Source organism: Notamacropus eugenii, chromosome 1 (assembly GCF_028372415.1).
Source record: "Notamacropus eugenii isolate mMacEug1 chromosome 1, mMacEug1.pri_v2, whole genome shotgun sequence".
Taxonomy (NCBI): domain Eukaryota; kingdom Metazoa; phylum Chordata; class Mammalia; order Diprotodontia; family Macropodidae; genus Notamacropus; species Notamacropus eugenii.
Genome location: NC_092872.1, coordinates 238,827,437 through 238,846,636, shown reverse-complemented (window position 1 = coordinate 238,846,636; position 19,200 = coordinate 238,827,437). Strand labels below are relative to the sequence as shown.

Below are 19,200 nucleotides of genomic sequence, written 5' to 3'. Positions count from 1 at the left end.
GTGATCCTTAAGGTTCCCGCCAGCTCTGAAGATGTTATCTTACAATGATCCAGCCTATATTCTTCTCCCTTCCCCACTCTCTCTCTCTCACCCTAGTGTCCCAAATTCAGGTGCATGTGAATGTTCCCATTAGCTTCCTCCAGATTCCCCACCCCCACCCCTGAGCAGAGACAGGAAAATGCCTCTTTGGTTCATAGGGTCCCACACTTATAAGTGTGTTTACTCTACAGACAGATGGCGTGAAACTGTATTGAGCCCCCGGGCGATTCCCATCTGACAGTTATTAATATTTCAAACAGATGTTTAGCTAGTCAGGCTGTCAGATGCTAAACAATAAGTCTGTGCTTGCCATTGGTTGTTTCGCCTCCCCCCACCCTCTGGCTCTGCCAGCCTTCACTGAGGCTTGCCCCTGCCATAAATCAGCCTGTGCACAATGCCACCCAGGGCCTCCAGACCTAATATAGAATGCTGCTGTACGAGGAGAGTCTGAGGATGGCTGTTGGCACACTCTTGACTGCGCTCAGCTCTGGAGTACAGATTATATTCACTCATTTATTCAGCAGCAATGTGTTAAGAGCCTACTGTGTGCCAGGAAGGAAGCTAGATGCTGAAGATAAAAACACAAAAAACAAAACAGTCCGTGGCCTCAAGGAACTTATACTTTATTTAGGAGAAGCAGAGAGAAACATGTTCCCCAAAAATAAAGTACAAAGTGTCTATATGAAGAGGAGAGTCTGACAGGTGAGTTTGGTACCAAGACATCGTGTCACTTTCTGGACATTTCCAAACAGTTCTATGTGCCCTTTGACCATCCTTCTTATCCTCCTTATCCTCTTCCCACAAGAATCTTGGACTCTGCCCCTGGGACACTAGGCCCTAATAGGGGAACTTTCACCCTACCTTGCTCAGACCCAGACCACTAAATCACTTTCCACTCATTTCCAAACCATGTCATTGGGCATGATCTTCCCATCCTCACCACCCCAACACACCCACTCATACCTCCTCTCCTGCTCCTCCTACCTGTTAACTTCTCCTTCATGTGTTGTATCCCACCATTAGAATGTAATCTACATGGTAAGTGCTTAAGAAATGCTTAATCATTCATTCATTCTGAGAAGGCATTTAGCAATTGTGGAGATGAGGATAGACATGGCATCTGATTTGGTCCTCGAAAGAAGCCAGGGATTCTTGGGGGCAGAGGTGACCAGGAAGTACATTCAAGGCACTGGGATGCTGTTGAGATGGGAGGTGGAATACTGCGTGGGCAAAGGTGAACAGACCGATTTGGCTGTAACACAAAGTGCATCAAGGAGATCAGTGACCCAGAATCAGACTGAGAAGGACTTTAAATGCTAGAAGTGAAGAGTTTTTATTGTTTTCCTAGAGGTGTTTGGGAAGCACTGATGTTTATGCAAGTGATATGGTTAGTGCCTTCAGAATAACAAGTTGGAAACTGCACAAAGATAGATTGGAGAGGGGAGAGACTGATCACAGGAAGGCCAATTAAGAGGATATTGTAAGAATACAAGCGGATGATGATGAGGCTCTAACCTCAGATGGCAATTATGGGAGAGGAGAGAAGGGGACAGAGAGATGTAAGCTAGATTGGGATGGTAGAATCGACAAGACTTGGAAGATGATTGGACATGAGGGGTAAGGGGGGAATTAAGAATGACTCAGAGTTTGGCAATGTAAAATGCTGTGTGGTCAGAGGACTTCCTCTCATGCCTTGAAAACAGGGTTGGAGGTTCTAACCACTGGACATGTGACTGTACCCTGGGAGGAGCCCTGCAAAGGGAAGCATTGTGTTAATCATTCCGTAACTCTGGGTCTTTGACATCACCCAGATATTCTGTGCGACAAAGACACCCACGGAGAGTTCCTGCTTCCTAGTGAGCTGAGTATTTTTCCATCACTCCAGACCTGTTATTTCATCAGCAGGAGAAGCTCCCTCTCCTCAGGCATCTTATTTGTAGCTTATTACTTTAGCAAGTTTCGATTTATGTCAGTAAAGGAGGCCCCCATTTTGACACTCTTTCCAAGGGCACTAAAGTGTTCTGCAATTGAGTTAAATTAATTTCACTGCCCAGAGCCGCCACGACAGTCCACATGTCAGGGACCTGAAGGGTTTAGAGGAGTCCCGGTTCAATGTGATCCAATGGACTTATATGACACTAAAGCAGCTGATGTGATCAGTTGATGTAATCAGTATTGAGAAAGGAGGAGGAAAGTTGCTGTCTTGCTCCACTTGGATGCTGGTCAAACCACCTCCAGAGAGTTCTTTTCCACTTGGGACACCACATTTTAGGAACTTCTTCAGGATGAGGCTAGTGTATGTCCACAAGAGCATGACCAGGACAATAAGAGATATGGGATTTGAGCCCAGATCCTCTGACTCCAATTCAAGGAGTCTTTCCATCATTCCACACTGCCTCCAAGATGACTTCTGAGGTCCATTCTAACTGTCAGACTCTGCAAGTCCATGACATTGTCCAGTGCTGGGAAGGACAGGCCTTACATTGAATCCTTCAGTATTCTAGAACTTGATATTCTAGCATTTCCACAGAGGAAGAAGTTAGGCCAGGGGAGAAAGACAACCATAGCTTATGCCTCATGATAACAGCAATAAACTCTTAATTAGGAACCTTATTAGTTTACTGTTAGGTTAACTTATTAGGTTAAGAGGTTTGTGCCAGGCATCTGAGGAAGGATGGATAAGGATGCCTCCAATATGGATAGGGAGGGAGAGCATTCAATCCAAATGTATGGATGTGGTAATGGCCATCTGACTCATCTCACCCAAAAGCACAGAAAACAGCACACAGAAAGACAAAAGGGAAGAGGATTTATGGTGTCTCAGTGGCAGTTAGATGGTGCCAAAGTGTATAGAGCACTGTACCTGGAATCGGGAAAATTCTTCTTCCTGAGTTCAAATCCAACCTCAGACACTTAACTAGCTATGTGACCCTGGGCAAGTCACTTAATGCTATTTGCCTTAATTCTGTCATCTGTAAAGATGAACTAGAGAAGGAAATGGCAAACCACTCCAGCATCTTTGCCAAGAAAACCCTAAATGGGGTTATAAAGAGTCAAACACAACTGAAAAACAACCAAATAGTGGAAATTAGAACATTTTGGCTAAAGCCAAGAGTGAATGGAAAGGAGCAATATGAGACAAGTTTGGGAAGATGCCAGATTGTAAAGGGCCTTAAATGCCAGCAAAATAAGTTTTAATTTAATTTTGTAGGGTGTGGGGAACTGATGAAGATTTTCTGAGCAGAAGACCTATGGACTCAGATCTCTGCATAAAGATGCTAATTCTGTGAATTGTGTGAAGGAGGATTTGGACAGGGGAGATGCCAAAGTTGGAAAGATGTCAGCAGTCCAGGTAGCCAGTGATTAGGGTCTATGCTAAGGTGGTTGCAGTGGGAATGGAGAGGAAGAGAAAGGAGAGGTGTTTCAGGGGTGAAATTAACCCCCAAACCGTTCTCAAGTCAGTCTTCCTTTCTGTCTATAAAGACAGTGTGTCACAGTAGATACAGTGTTGGTCTTAACAGTCAAGAAGTCCTGAATCTGGCCTCATGCACTTACTAGCTATATGACCCTAGTCGCAGAGTCTCGGTTTCCTCATCTGTAAAATGGAGACAATAATAATACCTACCTCACAGGATTGTTGTGATAAACAAAGGAAATAATATATACAAACATTCTGTAAACTTTAAATCACCTGTGTCATCATCATTGTCTTCATCATTATTCCCTTCCCTACCTCCTACTCAGGAAGAGAAGTGGGATTGCTCAGTTTGAAGAACTGACTTGAATTTGTTAGCATAGTAACTGCTGGAGAACCACAGCCCACCCCCAAGCTGGGGAGCCCAGGATCTGCCTCTAGGCTAGGAATAGCATTTCTCCTGGTGGTATTGAGAGAGAGCGAAGCAAGGCAACCCTTTTAAAGGTAGCCCTGGTGAAGCCAGGTTACACCCAATACTGAAAAGGCTCATTGAGCCGGGATAGGGGCATACCCACTACCAACCATCGTGGTCAGTTTCCCAAAGGAACCTGGCCAGATCATCTCTTCCCTTAACCTGAACCAAGAAAGAGGTAGTTTGGAAGAATGGAGAGCTAATTGGATGGAATCCCTTGGAATCATTAACTAAAAAGGACCTCAGAGATCACCTGTTCTAACCATCTCATCTTATATGAAGAAAACTGGGTCCCAGAAAGATAAAGAGATTTCTCTCAAAATTATACGGCTAATTACCAAAAGAGCCAGAAGTAGATTCCACGGCTTATTTTCTCTATGTGTAAAACTAAGGGGTTAGAGTAGGTGAGCTCTAAGAATCCTTTCAGACTTTTAAGAGTTTATCAGAAAAAGCATCTACACCTTCCCCAGCTCCACATACCCCTATTTTTCAAGATTTGCTGAAGGGCAGCTTTTCTGTTGGAGGAGATCAGGACCCTTCTTGACCATGGTTCCTCTGGAAATGCAAAGTGATGAGATTGATCATGAGAGAAGTCCTAATATGGAGAGAGTTTTACCAATTCTGGACACTTCAAAAGTATTCTCCCCCTGCCCCTTACCCCACCCCACCCCCGGGGTAATCACTCAGGGCTGTTGTTGAATAACAAAATCCTGGGCTCTCCCAACTCACTGTGGCAGTTCCTTCAGGGTGTAGGCTGAGCATGGGCAATGTTGAACAGGCACTTACAGCCAAGGTGTGTGTAGCAAAGTTGGGGGTGGTATTTCTGGATGACATCAAATGGCAAGGTCAGGGTGGGCTCCCTGAAGCAGTCCTATCTTGCTATCATGGTCCCCTTGACCTTTCCTCCAAAAGAGCACACAAGGCAGAGGGTCCCCTCTCCTGTGGTGCCATCCTTGTGCCAGCCTCCACTTCTCACTCTCTCTCCCTTTCTTCAAGTCTGTTCCATCCAAGGGATGGCAAACCCCTTCCACTCAGCCCTGCTCCCAGTCCATCTCCCTGGAAGTTGGAGAGGTTGTCTGGCAGCAACACCCACAGTGAGGACCTTGCCGATGACTCCCAGGGGCTCCCGTGAAGCTGGCGCCTGCCTGAGGAGGAGCAGCAGGAACGGAGCCCCCGGGGTGGGAAAGGGGCTGGGAGGGGCTGCCAGGATCTGCCTTCTCCTAGTAAGGAGAAGACTGCATCATTCTCCAGGCTTCAGGGTCCCACTCTGAAGGAACTGGGTGTTTGGCAGGGCCTTCATGAGACTTTGGGAAGGAAGAAAAGGACATGAAAAACTGCAGAAGAGCCAGGGTTAATAGATATTGATACCGTTTTTACGGTATTAATAATAATAATAATAGCATTTGGGTAATGCTTTAATTCATTTGATCCTCACCACAACCCTGGCTGCGAAGTGCTATTATTATTCCCATTTTACAGATGGGTAAACTGAGGCTGGGAGAGTAAGGTTTGTCCAAGGTTACACAGCTAACAAGTATCTGAGGCAGGTTTGGAACTCAAGTCTTCCTGACTCTTGCTAGTGAGGCACCTGGCTGTCTGTGTTGGACTTGGGGGCCAGGAAGGCTTGAGTTTTGAATCCTGCCTCGGACATTTAACTAGCTGTGTAAAGATGGGCAAGTCACCCTCTCTCTGCCTCACTTTTTCTCCTTATGTTGTGAGAATCAAAGAAGATGATTTAGATACAGTGCTTTCTCAACCTGAAAGCCCTGTGTAAATGTCATTACTTTTGAAAGTCCTCAAGGGGTTTTCTCTGGCCTCGTCTGCCTTCTCCCTATCCCTCTCTTTACTCCTTATATTGAGAGAGTTGGAAGAAAACGCCAGAGGCTGGAAGGAAGTCACATATGCAGTCAAACCTCAGGGCCATTCTTACTCATGGTGGTGTCAGAAGCTTTGGAGACTCCCCCGCTTTCTGTCTAGGGCCAGTTCTTTGTACCCTGAAGCATGTCCCACAGGCCAGATCACCTCCCTGCAATCCCAGCGCCCAAATTTGTTTCTTCCAAGTTGGAAAAATTAGAAGATAACTATGCTCAGTTCATAATCCCACCCCTTCGCTTAAGGGCCAGGCTTCCCCTAATTGTCATGTTGTGATAGGAACCCTTGTCCTGCCCTCTCCTCCCCTCCCCTCTCTGTCAGCTCCAAAGTCAGCCTAGAGAGAACCTGCCTGCTGAGTGAGAATCAGGAGTCACCAGAAACATGACCCACACACTGCTCTGCTTTGTCCATTCTGCCTCTACATCCCCCATCCCTGCCCTGCCAGGCTCAGCTCCTGAATCAGGCTTCACTGTTCTCACACCTCCTCCCCCATACTCACTTAATTTTGGGTAAGGCCAGGTCTTTCTGTCTCCTTTGATGCTAAAGGGGATGAAGTTATAGCTGCTTGCTCAGGGACTGTGAAATTCCTTCTCCCTGACCTTTTCTGTGATGTTATTAAAAGGTTTCATGGCCAGTTGTTTCAGAAAAAAATTAAGAAAAAAATAAAATATTTCAGTATCCATTGAGAGCAGGGGCAGAATCGCCTGAGATTGGTTTCTCTCCTGCTTACTTCCCCCTCCCCCAGCTCCTACCCCTACCTCTGACTGTTCTCAAGTGCTGCCCTTCCTAAGTCTAGAAGAAAAATGGGTTATTTTTGGAAGATCTGTTGTTTGATACCAGAGAGGGTATCTCTCCCCTTACTAAAGAGTCAGAAAAGGCAACCTCTTGGTTGGAGAAGGATGAGATGTGTCTAGGTAACAGTTAATCTGAAAAGGACCTGGAGACTTAAATAAACAGCAAGGTCACAATGAGTGAGTTTGTATGATGTAGCAGATGAAAAAAATGAATATGATTTGAGGCTGAAAGGAAGCATCTGGAACGCAGGAGGTGAGAGAGAAAGAGAGTCCTGTTGTACTTGGCTTAAGTCAAGTCACATCCAGAGGACTGCTGCTAGTTCTGGATGCTGTATTTTAATTTTTTAATAAAATTTCATTTTTTCAACCAACAAATATCCAACTTCTCTCCCTCCCCTATTGAGAAAGAAAGAGATAGATGATCCATTACAAACATATATCATTGAGCAAACAAATCCCCACATTAGTCGTGTGTGTGTGTGTGTGTGTGTGTGTGTGTGTGTGTGTGTGTGAATCTCTACCCTGATTCCATCACTTCTCTGTCAAGAGGCAGGCAGTGAGTTTCATAGTGAGGTCTCTGGAGTTGTGGTTGGTCCAGGGGTTGATCAAAGTTCTTAAGCCTCTCAAAGTTGTTCGTCTTTTATAGTATTGTTATTATATAAAATGATCCCTTGGTTCTCACTTCACTCTGCATCAGTTCCTACAAGTCTTCCTGGATTTCTTTGAAACTCTCTTATATTTTCTTCCTTCTTTCCTTTCTTCCTTCCTTCTTTCTTCCTTTCTTTCTCCCCCCAGGGTCACACAGCTAGTAAGTATCTGAGGCTGAGTTTGAACTCAGATTCTCCTGACTCCAGGGCCCCATGCTCTATCCACTGCACCACCCAACTGCTCTCATCTCATATTTTCATATAACACAACAGTATTCCATCACATTTCTATATCATAAGTTGTTCAGTCATCCCCCACTTGATGGGGGTGCATCATTTTAAGAAAGGCATTGATAAGCAAGTCATCCTCCAAGAGATGGGGGCAGGGGGAAGCAACCACAAGAGCAAGAAGCTTCAAAACCATACCATACCTCTGCACATTGCACAGGGTTGTGGGAATACATTGCAGAGGGTGTTTCTTCTGAATATGGCTTGAACTGGATAATAATTATAATTCACAAGCGTACATATACACGGAGAATCCCTTAAAGTATATGGTATTTTCTATTTTCTACGTGAGGTTAAGGACTGCTAGTATAATTGGCCCCTTTTCATAGATTAAGCTCTTAAGAATAAATACATGTGACCTTCTGAGAGAAAGTGATAGACAGAGAAAATGTGGATTGAGTCCATGTTCATTGACTGAAAGACTCATGCTCTGAGCAACACCCTCGCAGACAATATTCTCTCATCTAAAGAGTTTTTCGGTCCGTGGCCTTGTTGATTTCAGCCCCACCTTGAGAAAAGACCTTGATTGTCCCGGCTAAATAATTCCTCACCAGTGTCGCCGCTGCACTGGTGACCAGCCTCTCCATTCTTACTTCCTCTGGGCTTTGGACATTGTTGCAGCCACACTCGGGGTTTTTCTTTTCTCTCAGTAGAACTGCTTGAGCTTGTTGCATTTTCCAGACCCCTGCGTCACCTTCACACCACAGTGCGACACTGGCATGGGATTTGGAGAGGCCAATAGCATGGGCAGACTAACTCCCCTACAAGGAAAATTTACAGGAAGATATGGACGAGCCCTTCCCAGTAGAAGTCAGTGTGGCCGAGTTGTGGTCTTTATGAATGGGTACAGTTATCAAGGCAAGGACCAAGATTGTTGTTGATGCTACTCAGTTCCTACAAATCTTCCCAGGTTTCTTTGAAACCATTCCTTTCATCTTTTCTTTCAGCACAGTAGCATTCAGTTACATTCTTATAGCATCATTTGGTCATTGAGGAGCACTCGCTTAGCTTCCAATTCTTTGATGGCACAAGAAGAGTTTTTGTGAGTGCTTCTGTACGTACGGACTCTTTGCTTCAGCCTTTGATCTTTGTCCTCCCACCCACTTTTCTGATATTTCATTGCTTATTCTAAGCTTGTTTTCTCCCCTGTAAGAGGAATGTGTCATATTAGATATCTCTTAAATCCCTTCAACTAACCCATCAACGTTGAGCACCTACTGTGTTTCAGGCATTGTGTTAAGCCCTTCAGATTTTAAGTCCTCTGATCCCATGGTGGGAACTCCATGGTTCACGTAGGGATGCTTTGTTCTTGCTCAATTCCTCCTTAGATTGCTAGCTATACCTTCTAAAATTCCTAGGGAGTCTCTCAAGAGAGGGAAGTCATTCTGCTTTTCCAGTGCCACTCCTGGCATCCCAGAGTTGCCCTCACATTGTAGGTAAATACTTTACACCCGTCTAGGAGTCCAGGAGAATTGGCTAGCCTAGCTTTACCTCTTACACTTTTCTCCCTTTGGATGAGGACCCTACCTCACCCCATTTGTGTCTCCTGACAACCCCCTTTCCCCTCTAAGCTGACAGCTTGGAGAGAAGTCCAGGGATGTATATTATCTAAAGCCTGCAGCTTCTAATAGGACCATCATTCATGTAGTTGATACTATCTCTGTTTCTCACCCTGCCTGGCCCACCTTACTGTTACCTCATTGATTCAGCCTTTCAGGGGCCCACTGGGACAAGAGGATCGATAGAGACTGTTTTTCTTCCCACTCCCAGACTCCTCCAGTTAAGGCCAAGGTTGAGAGGTGGGGAAGAGTAATAATGTGGCCCTTCCACGCTGGACCAGAGAGCAGCCAGCATCAATATCCTAACATTTAAAATGCTAATCACCTTCCATTTCATCTGTCAGACTGCATGGAGGTCTGACTCTAGGAGCTGCGGGGCCTTCCCACAACTTCCAGACCCAGGGTACACAGGACAAACCTAGCCCATCCCTATAGAGGCAAAGAACAGAGCCATAGGACCCTGTCTTGGTCACTTCCATTCAGAGAAATGAACTGATCCTTCTGTGACTCAGAGTTAGGCTCCCTGGTCTCTCTGATAGCCTCCCTCACTCCCTGAATGCCTTGTTGATCTGTTCCCTGGCTAAAAAGGCTCCATCTCCCATGACTGTTTTCTCCAGACACAGGCAACCTAAGACAGGCTAGGGGAAACCTGCCTCACTGCCCCATGCAGGGAGAGTGGAAAGAGTTATGGTGACCTGAGACCCTGAGTACTTGGGTCTTGGCCAGCTTTCTCTCCACATTTCAGTCCAACTCAGCTAACATATGTCAAACACTCACTATGTTCAAAGTCCTCTGCTTGGACCCTAGGACAAATAACTCATAATCTGCCCTCAAGGAGCTTATACTCTAGTGTAGACAATGATAGAAGTTCTGTAAAGCATTTACCGTGTAATATATTGTGTTGTCCAATGCTAATAATACCAAATGAGTGGTGTAGACACATAAACAAGCCCTATGGAAGGTCAGGTCACTCCAAGGTGGAGGGATCAGGGAATGTTTCATGGAGGAATTGGGCTTGGATTGAATCTAGGATTTGAATTAATAGAAAGGAAGAAGAGGAAGAGGAAGGAAGTAACTTGGGGAATGAGTTTATGAGGGCTATGGACAAGAAGGTCATCCCAGCTCTGGCTGTCCCCCAACCCTGGGCTAGTCTTCTTCCCTGACTCCATCTCACATTTTTCAGTTTGTCAACAGACTTAATAATAAAATAATAAAAATAGCTAGCATTTATGTAGCACTCAAAGACTTGCAAAGCACTTTATAAATATCTCATTTTATCTTCACAGTATCCCTGGGAGGTAGGTGTTATTATTATCCCTGAGGCAGGCAATGGTTAAGTGAGTTGTCCAGGATCCCACATCCAGTAAATAGCAGGATTTGAACTCAGCTTCCTGAGGACAGGGCTAGCACTCTATCTACACCACCAATGGGCTTAAGGCATTTTTAGGTCTCTACCAAAATCCCTGTTTGCCTTTACCTTTTAAATCAGTGATACCCATCAGCTTCAAAAGGTACCAAACACTGTCTGGAATCTCACTCCAGTCAAATTCTCACTTTGGGGCCAACACCAGGGCCTGAGAGACTGAATGAATAAACTGGGGGCTGTGAGTTCCCAGAACAGACTAGGCAGACTCCCACAATACCAGGTTAACTGGGGTTGGCCACTGATGTTTCTTGGTCTTGTTATTATTCAGGTTTTTTTTTTTCAGCCATGTCTGACTTTATAACCCCATTCAGGATTTTTTTGGCAAATACACTGGAGTAGTTTGCCATTTCCTTCTCCAGCTCATTTTAAAAATGAGGAAACTGAGGCAAATAGGAAGAAGTCACACAACTTGGTAAGTCTCTGAGGCTGGATTTGGACTCTAGAAGAGGAGCCTTTCTGCTTGCATGCCTGTAGTTCTATGCATCTAGCTGCCCTATTCACTGCAGTTTAGGATGGCCAAAGAAAGCTCTACAGAATTATTAAGTCTCAGAGTTGGAAAGAAACCTAGAGGCCATCTAGTCCAACTGACAGCTGGATCAGAATCCCCTCTACCATATAGCCAAACAGGTTCCTATCAGGCCTTTGCTTCAGAACTTTTAGTGAGCAGGAACACCTACCTCCAGAAGCCTCCCACCCTACTTTTGGATGGCTCTCATTGTTAGGCATTTTTCCCTTGCATTGGGCCAAAATCTACTGCTCCACCACTTCTGCCCATTACTTCTTGCTTTGTCTACCCTCTGAGCAGAGCAGAATGAGCCTAATCCACTGATGCCCTTAGAGCCTTTCAGATACTTGAGCTCAGTGACCATGTTTCTCCTCAGGCAGCTCTTCTCTCACCTAAATCATTCTCACCAGGAGAATGTTTTCTAGAAGTTGTCCATGACCTATATATCTCAAGGTTCCTGTTGAAGATTTAAGTCCTCAGCCCTGCTAAGAACCTTTCCACTCGTGGCTATTTATGCTTTAGGATGCTACAACTTAGTGCACACTTGGTCCCAGAGGTCTGCTGTACTATCTAAACCCTGTTTGTCCCTGGCTGCCTCATCCAGTCCTCTCCTGACATTCTTGGCAATTTTAGGGACAGATCCCAGGATGAAAGCTGATAGTAAAATGGGGAACTTGCAACTCAAACCCCAAGGGTCATTTAAAAGGATCATCAATACAGACCTGGAAGGTACCTCAGGGATCATCTAATCTAACACCCCCATTTTGCAGATGAGGAAGCTGAAACCCAAAGAAATGATTTTCCCATACACAGGAGTAGGTATCAAACGTGGGAGTTGAAGACAGCTTCCCTGAGTTCACAGACAGTCCTCTTTCTACTATGTCACATGGTCTCCTGTCCTGGAATGTCATCTCAACTAAGACAGAAGTCATGATCTGTGGTGGGGCTGCCACCCTCATTCCTGGAGATGTTCCAGGTGTCCCGATCTCAAAGACAAAGAAGCATTTTACTGGGAAGGCAGGAGCAAAGAGAGTTAGAAAACAGTCCTGTGTCCCATGCCATAGACTCTGACATGCCAATGGACTATCACCTACTTCCTCCCTTTCTTCCAAGAAGCTGGGTTGAGAGAAGTCCTACAGAGAGGTTTGGACTCTTGAGGAAAAGTACCCGTCAGACATAAGCCATTATTAACCCTTGTCTTCATTTTTATAGCTAACTAACAGTTTCTCAAAGGTTGTTTATCCACTTTGGGAGCTATTTCTCATGGGAACCTTCTCTCCTCCTCCCAGAGGTAATGTCTGCCTGCTGCAGTGTATCTAGCTATCAATTAATCAACCAATCAAGCAAGCATTTATGAAGCTCCTAGTATGCTAGGACTTAGGAATACAAAGTCAGTCTCTGCCTTTAGAGTTTATAATCTATTGAGAGGAGACATGTCCATATGTAGGGTATAGAAAAATTAAATACAAGATAGTTTGAGGAGCAAACTCTAGTGGCTAGGGGTATCAGGAAAGGCTTGATATAGAAAGTATATATTTTATTATATTATTTACTGCCCCAATGAGCTGAGATTTGAAGGATGCAAGGGATTCTAAAAGGCAGAGATGAGGAGGGAGTGCATTCTAGACATGTGACCCAGGAAATGGATTACCTTTGTGTGAGAAATTGTAAGAATGGAAATTCGGCTAGACCATGTTGTACATGAAGGGGATGGATTGTAATAAGGTGGCAAACTCAGATACAGCTAGGTTCTAAAGGGCTTTTGATGCTAAACAGAGGAGTTTATAGTTAATCCTGGAGGTAATAGTGAACTACTGCAGTTTATTGAGTGGGAGTAGGGAGTGATTATTGTCTGACCTGCACTTTAAGAAAATCACTTTGGTAGCCCTGTGAAAGATAGATTTTGAATGTTATTTGAAACACAGAGACCAGTTTGAAGGCTCTCACAGTAATCCAGGTAAGAGGTAGTAAGCCCTAAGCTAAGGTGGTGATCATTTGAGTGAAGAGAAGGAGATAGAAATTAAAGACATGGAGACAAATATGCCATGATTTGGCAACTCATTGGATATAAGAGACAAGTAAGTGCAAAAAGTGACATTAACATTAGGGTTTTCAGCAATGAGTGGCTGTGTGTCTGGCCACATTCCCAAAAGAAGTCAATTTTTTAGTATCTGTGATTTGTCATTGTGCTTACTCTTCTTTCCCCCTGTTTACATGAGTAGGTTAGGGTTGACTCAATCATCGTCTGATAATGATAGAAATTAACAGCAATAACAATTGTTATATATCTGATACTGATAGAAATTATACAGCAAGTCCTAATTAATGACTGTAGGCTCAAGAGATAACATGGACTCAACAGGTGAGGCCAGGCCTGGCCTCAGTTGTGTAGGACCAGAGAGAAAGGGTGGGCTGGGGGCCCACTGTGCCCTCTGCCCAGGGAACATCAGAAGCCCCAGTTTTTTAGACAATCCCCTGCAACCTATGTCTGCCCTTCCTATTTCTCGCCCTCTCTACTTCCATCTCTACATCTCCCCCCTCTTCCATTGGCATCTTAATTGATCTCATTGTTCTCCAACCCCTTGAGACTGGAGACTCCAGCTGTGCTTAAACAGAACAAAATCTCTTCCAATTTCCCCACCGTTTAAAAGAAAATTGAATTCTTTATCTGTAGCGGGGGGAGGGGAAGAGGAAGAAGGAGGCCAAAAAAGACTGACAGGCTAAACATAAATAGTTAAATAACCTAAGACCAGCTTCTAAATTGACCAAGAAAGCGCAGGCAAACAGATTCATGCCTTTTGTTTTTGAAGGGGGGAAGAGAGACTCTCATAGTTGTGTTCCTTGTTCTTTTCTAATCTTATCAGTTCATCTTTCTAAACAAAATTAAAGAGGGGGGATGGTAGGGGGAAAGAAAGGAAAAAAAAACACTAGGAGGAGGAAAAAGACATCGTGGAATGATTGACAGCTCTGAAGTCCCGTCTGTCTGTCAGGCCTCAGTGCTCTTTGACTGTGTTTATGTCTTTAATCTAAATATCAATCCGTAAAAGCGAAATGGGATGGAATAAAAGTCGTGACGGGCACCAGGACGAGACAGAGAGAGAGAGAGAGAGAGAGACAGAGAGACAGAGAGAGAGACAGAGAGAGAGACAGAGAGAGACAGAGACAGAGAGAGACAGAGACAGAGAGAGACAGAGAGAGAGAGAGAGCTCCTGATGGCAGCTTTTACCACCACTGTCACTGTCCTAGGTGCTGATGGAGCTGCCTCACATCAGAGTCTCTGCTTTCCAAAGGAGACATGAAGGGGGCAAAGGGGGTTAGGGTTGAATGAAGACAGTGTCTAGACACAGTTCATGCCTCCTCTCAACCTAAGGGAATTGCCATCACCCTTCCTGTCTGAACATGGAATCCTGGAACCTTTAAGGGATTGTTTCATACCCTCCCCATCTTTCCCCAGTCTGTAGGTGGGATAGCTTCATTCTATTCTTTAAAATGTCCCATGACAGGAAGCCTATATTCTCCTTCTGTTGCTGGCCTAGCATTTTCTGGACTCTCACCCCAGGATGTCATTTCTGCATTTGAGGTCAAGCCCTTCTGCTGTGGTTTTAAACTCACTTGTTCTCACCTTGTCCTTTGGTCACCATCCTCTATCCAAAACTGAGGAGACCCAGGCTCTATTAATTGCTCTGTGGTAATCTTAACCTCTAAAATGAAACGCTGGACTAGATATCCCATCTCTCAGCACCAGACATTGTCTCTGCATGGCTGTCTCTGTGCCTCCCTCTTCATCTCTGCCTTTTGACTTTCCCAGTTTCTTTTAAGTCCCAACTAAAATGCCATCTTCTACAGGAAACATTTCCCAACCCCTCTGGACTTCCTCCTTTTAATCATTTCCCATTTATCCCGTAGCTTGTTTGTACATATTTGTTTGTTACATCTCCCGTTAGACTGTGAGTTCTTCAAGGGCAAGGATTGTCTCTTGTCTCTTTTTGTATCTCGGGGCTTAGCAGGGTGCCTGGCACATAGTAGGTGCTTAATAAATGTTTATTGACTGACTAGGTGACCTCTGAGGTCCCTCTCAGCTTTCTCCCTCCATGATTAGATGACCTTTAAAGACCTTCTGGGAGTCTGTGATTTTATATAGCCCAAGTCTATCTGTACAATCCAAGGCTAATCAGCAGCTGGTTGGTTTTATTCAGCATAACTGCTAGGAGTAGAGCATTGCCCCTTGAGGTTGGGAGGATGAGAGAGTGAGGGGGACAAACTACTGGTGAGCTGACAAGGGCCAGAAATGAGTTCATTGATGCAATGAGTTGAATGCTCTTTAAAAAGTCCACTCCATCAAGCACTAAAAAAGATTGAAGAGAATCTTCAATCTAGATTGAAGAGAATCTTCTTCTAGAAGAGAGAAGGGGCCTGGAGAAAGCCCAGTGGTGGAACACTGGCAATCCTGAACCAGAATTTTATGTGGGAAAAGGTCAGGGAGTAGGGAATTGCTGAATTGTAGTCTATGGGCCTTCAGTTGTTTGCCCTCTGTGTTTGGGTATGGGGGGAAGAGAGGAGAAAAGGGAAGTGGCAGAGGGGAGAAGAAGGAAAAAAGGGGAAGTGTTCATGCTGTTTGGAGCCAAAAGAGGAAAATGGTTGCTACAGTAATGGTACTGCTCTTCTCAGGCTTTCTTCCCAAGGAGTTCAAAGTCAGGCAGCATAACTTACTAAGAACCTATGTACCAGGCACTGAGGTAAGTGCTAAGTATAAAAAGAAAGGCTAAATAAATGAAGAGATGAATTAATGAATAAATAAATTGATAAATGAATGAAGAAATAAATAAATAGGTAAAAATTTTAAAAAGCTCTGCTCTCCAGGAGCTCACTGTCTAATGAGAACAAGTAATATACAAACATCTATATGCAAACAAGACACATATTTACATACATATACAGGATAAGTTGGAAATGATCAAGAGAGGGAAAGTGGGGAAAGTGTGCACATCAAGGACAATATTTTAGGGTTGGAACCTAAGTATCGTGCAACTTATTGTGAAAACAATGCTCAACTTTGGAACATGGGAAAGGTTTTTTGTGGTCCAGGGTTATGATTTATTTCTTTACAAATTTTTGATTGGTGCCTTCTGTTTTCTTATATCACATTCATTTCCATATTGACTCCTTTCCCTCTCTACCCACTGACCCTTCCCGTTTAGCAAAGCATTAAAAAGAACAAGAAGATGTTTGACAAAACCAGCCAACACACTGACAACTTCTAACAGTGTGTGCCAGATTTCATACTCATGGTCTCCTACCTCTGCAGTTAAGGGAGTGGTCGTGCATTTTCTCAACTCTTCTCCAGGGCACAATTAGTCATAATTAGACAACATTCGGTTCCCTTTTATTGGTTTTGTTTACACTGCTGTGGTTATTTTGCATCTTGTTTTCCTGGTTCTATTTACTTTTCTCTGTTTCTGTTATACAAGTCTTCTTATGTTTCTCTGAACTATTCATATTTGTCCTTTCTTATGGACAAGCTAGATGGTGCACTGGATTCAGCACAGGGCCTAGAGTCAGGAATGTCTGAGTTCAAATCTGGCCTCACAAAATCACTAGTTGTGTGACCCTGGGCAAGTCATTTAACCTTGTTTGCCTCCATTTTCTCATCTGTAAAATTCACTGGAGAAGGAAATGGCAAACCACTACAGTATCTTTGCCAAGAAAGTCCCAAATGGGGTCACAAAGAGTCAACATGACTGAAAAAAATGGCTGAACACCAACATGGGACAAAAATATTCTATTACATTCCTATAGTGCAATTTGTTTACCCACTGTCCAACCAATGGGTACCTCCTTTGTTTCCTGTTCTTTGCTACCACAAAAGTCCTGCTATGAATATTTTGGAATATATGGGATCTTTCTTCCTGGAGCGCATATGCCTAGCATGGGGTCTATATAGTCAACAAGCATGAATATTTTGGTCACTTTCTCAGCATAATTTCAGATTGCTTTCCCACATGGTTGGACCAAGTCACAGCTCCACTACAGGCTGGTATGCCCCACACCTATGATATCAGTCTTGTCAAAAACTCATAGAATCATAGACACAGAGCTGGGAGAAAACTTCAGGGTCTTTTAGCCCAAGCTCTTCATTTTCCAAATGAGGAAACTGAAACACAGAAATCTAAATGGTTTGCCCAAAGTCACCCAGGCAGTAAATTGTGAAGCTGGGATTTGAACCCAGGACCTATGACTCCGAAGTTAATGCTTTCTTCACTGTGCCATCCAAACTTCTCCTAGCACAGAAGCTTCCTCTGTTGATGTCCAGCTACAGGTGATCTACAATATGGCCTCAGAGACACATGGGATATTGAAGGGTTTGTCACAGATCACATATTTTAGGAGTAATACTTGAACTCCTGACTCCAAGCAAGGCTTTCTAGTTTTAATGTCATACTGCCTATCTCCTCATTTTAAACATGGCAAAAATGGAGACTTATGGTGGGAACTTGTCCACAGTCATCCAGTGAGTCAGAAACTGAATCTGAACCAGTTCTCCTACCTTCTGGTCTGAATATATTCCATGAATAATGCCAGTTAGCATTTCTGTAGTGTTTTAAGGTTTGCAAAGTGCTTTACAAATATTGTGTCGTCACAATAATCTTAGGAGCTAGAAGCTATTATTATGCTGACTAATGAGAAAACTTAGAGGCAGATAGATGTGAAATGACTTGCCAAGGGTCACACAACTAGTAAGTGTCATCTGAACCTAACTCTTCCAGGTCCAACACTCTATCTCTTGTTCAACTTAACTCCTGTTCCTCAAAATCATCCCCATTTATTTCACCAGCCAGAGAAGCACCCTAGCAGTGAATCAGGAAGTGTAGTACAGTAGGTACAGTCATTGTCCTAGAGTCAGAAAGACTAGGGTTTGAACCCTGCCTTAGATATGTACTAGATGTGACCGTGAACAAGTTACTTAAACCTTAAAATAGCACTTATCTCTGATGATCACTGAGATACTGTGAAGATCAAATGAGATGATGTATATGAATGTAATAATTCATGGTTTCATAGATCGACTGCCATAAAGGACTGCAAAGACCATCTTGTCCCATTTCCTCATTTTACAGGGAGGCTTGGGTTCAAATTCTGTTTCAAACACTTACTATGTGGTTCTGGGTCTCTCTATGCCTCAGTGTCTTCATATGTAAAATAAGGGCATTGGACTGGATTGTCTCTAAGGCTCCTTCTAGCTCTACATCAATGATCCTTGGACTTGACTAAAGTCATGCAAATTGTAATCATCAGAATTTGAACCCAGGACTTTTGACTCTAGAGGCAGTATTCTTTTCACAGTGCTTCATAAAGTACTTTGTAAACCTTGAAATATTGTAAGAAATGAGAGCTGTTGTTATTAGAAATAAACCCTAGCCTTGAATCCTAGCAATGACAATAACTAGTTATGACCAGTCCTTTTGCTGGTGTTGGCCTCCCCCACCTTGAACCACAGTTAGGCTACCTGAGTACCCACCTCCTCCTTTAGAGGAGAAATTTGAGATGCCTTCTCTGCTCAGTTTCTTGGGAATAGTCTTCTTGCTTGGTTCATGCTTGGCTCATTTTATTGAAGCATTCCTCAGTCCCAGTTCTACCCTATGTTCAGCCATCTCATTCATTCATTCTACAAGCTTTTATTGAGTGGCTACTGTGTGCTGATCCCTAGATACTAGGGATACAAAAACAAAACACTGCAGACAAAAGGCCCAGGCTTGGACTTGGTTCTGCTAAAGGCTTCCATGATGAGAAGTTAGAAGAGGAGAAACTGACCTAGGACAGTCCCCACGAAGGCATCTTGCTTAGATAGCTTGGTAGAACGTCATTTACTCTCTTTCAGGAATCCCCAGATTTTCCCCAGCATTGGATCGCGCCTTTTCTTGGCCTCTTCCAGTCTTCACAATGTGTAAAGAGCTAGCAGAGGCTGCCAAAGGCCATTGAGAAGAGTTTGGGAGAGAATCTGCATGTTCTCCTTCCATTTATTTATTTCCTTCTACTGGAGAATGATGCCAAAAAGGCCTAGTGGGCCACTAGAATCACATTATCTCAGAGCTAGACAGGACCTCAGAAGTCATATAATCTAATCCCGTGTCCTGCTCCCCCCAAAGTCCCCTTTACAAAAATGGGGCCAGCCCTAGGTTCCAAGC

General features: G+C 44.0%; 1 protein-coding gene across 6 annotated transcripts in view; it reads left to right on the top strand.

Annotated features, from left to right (window-relative positions):
• The window catches only part of CDH23 (cadherin related 23), a 597,280-nt gene that overhangs the window by 367,464 nt on the left and 210,616 nt on the right, over positions 1-19,200 (top strand). The window lies entirely within an intron of this gene.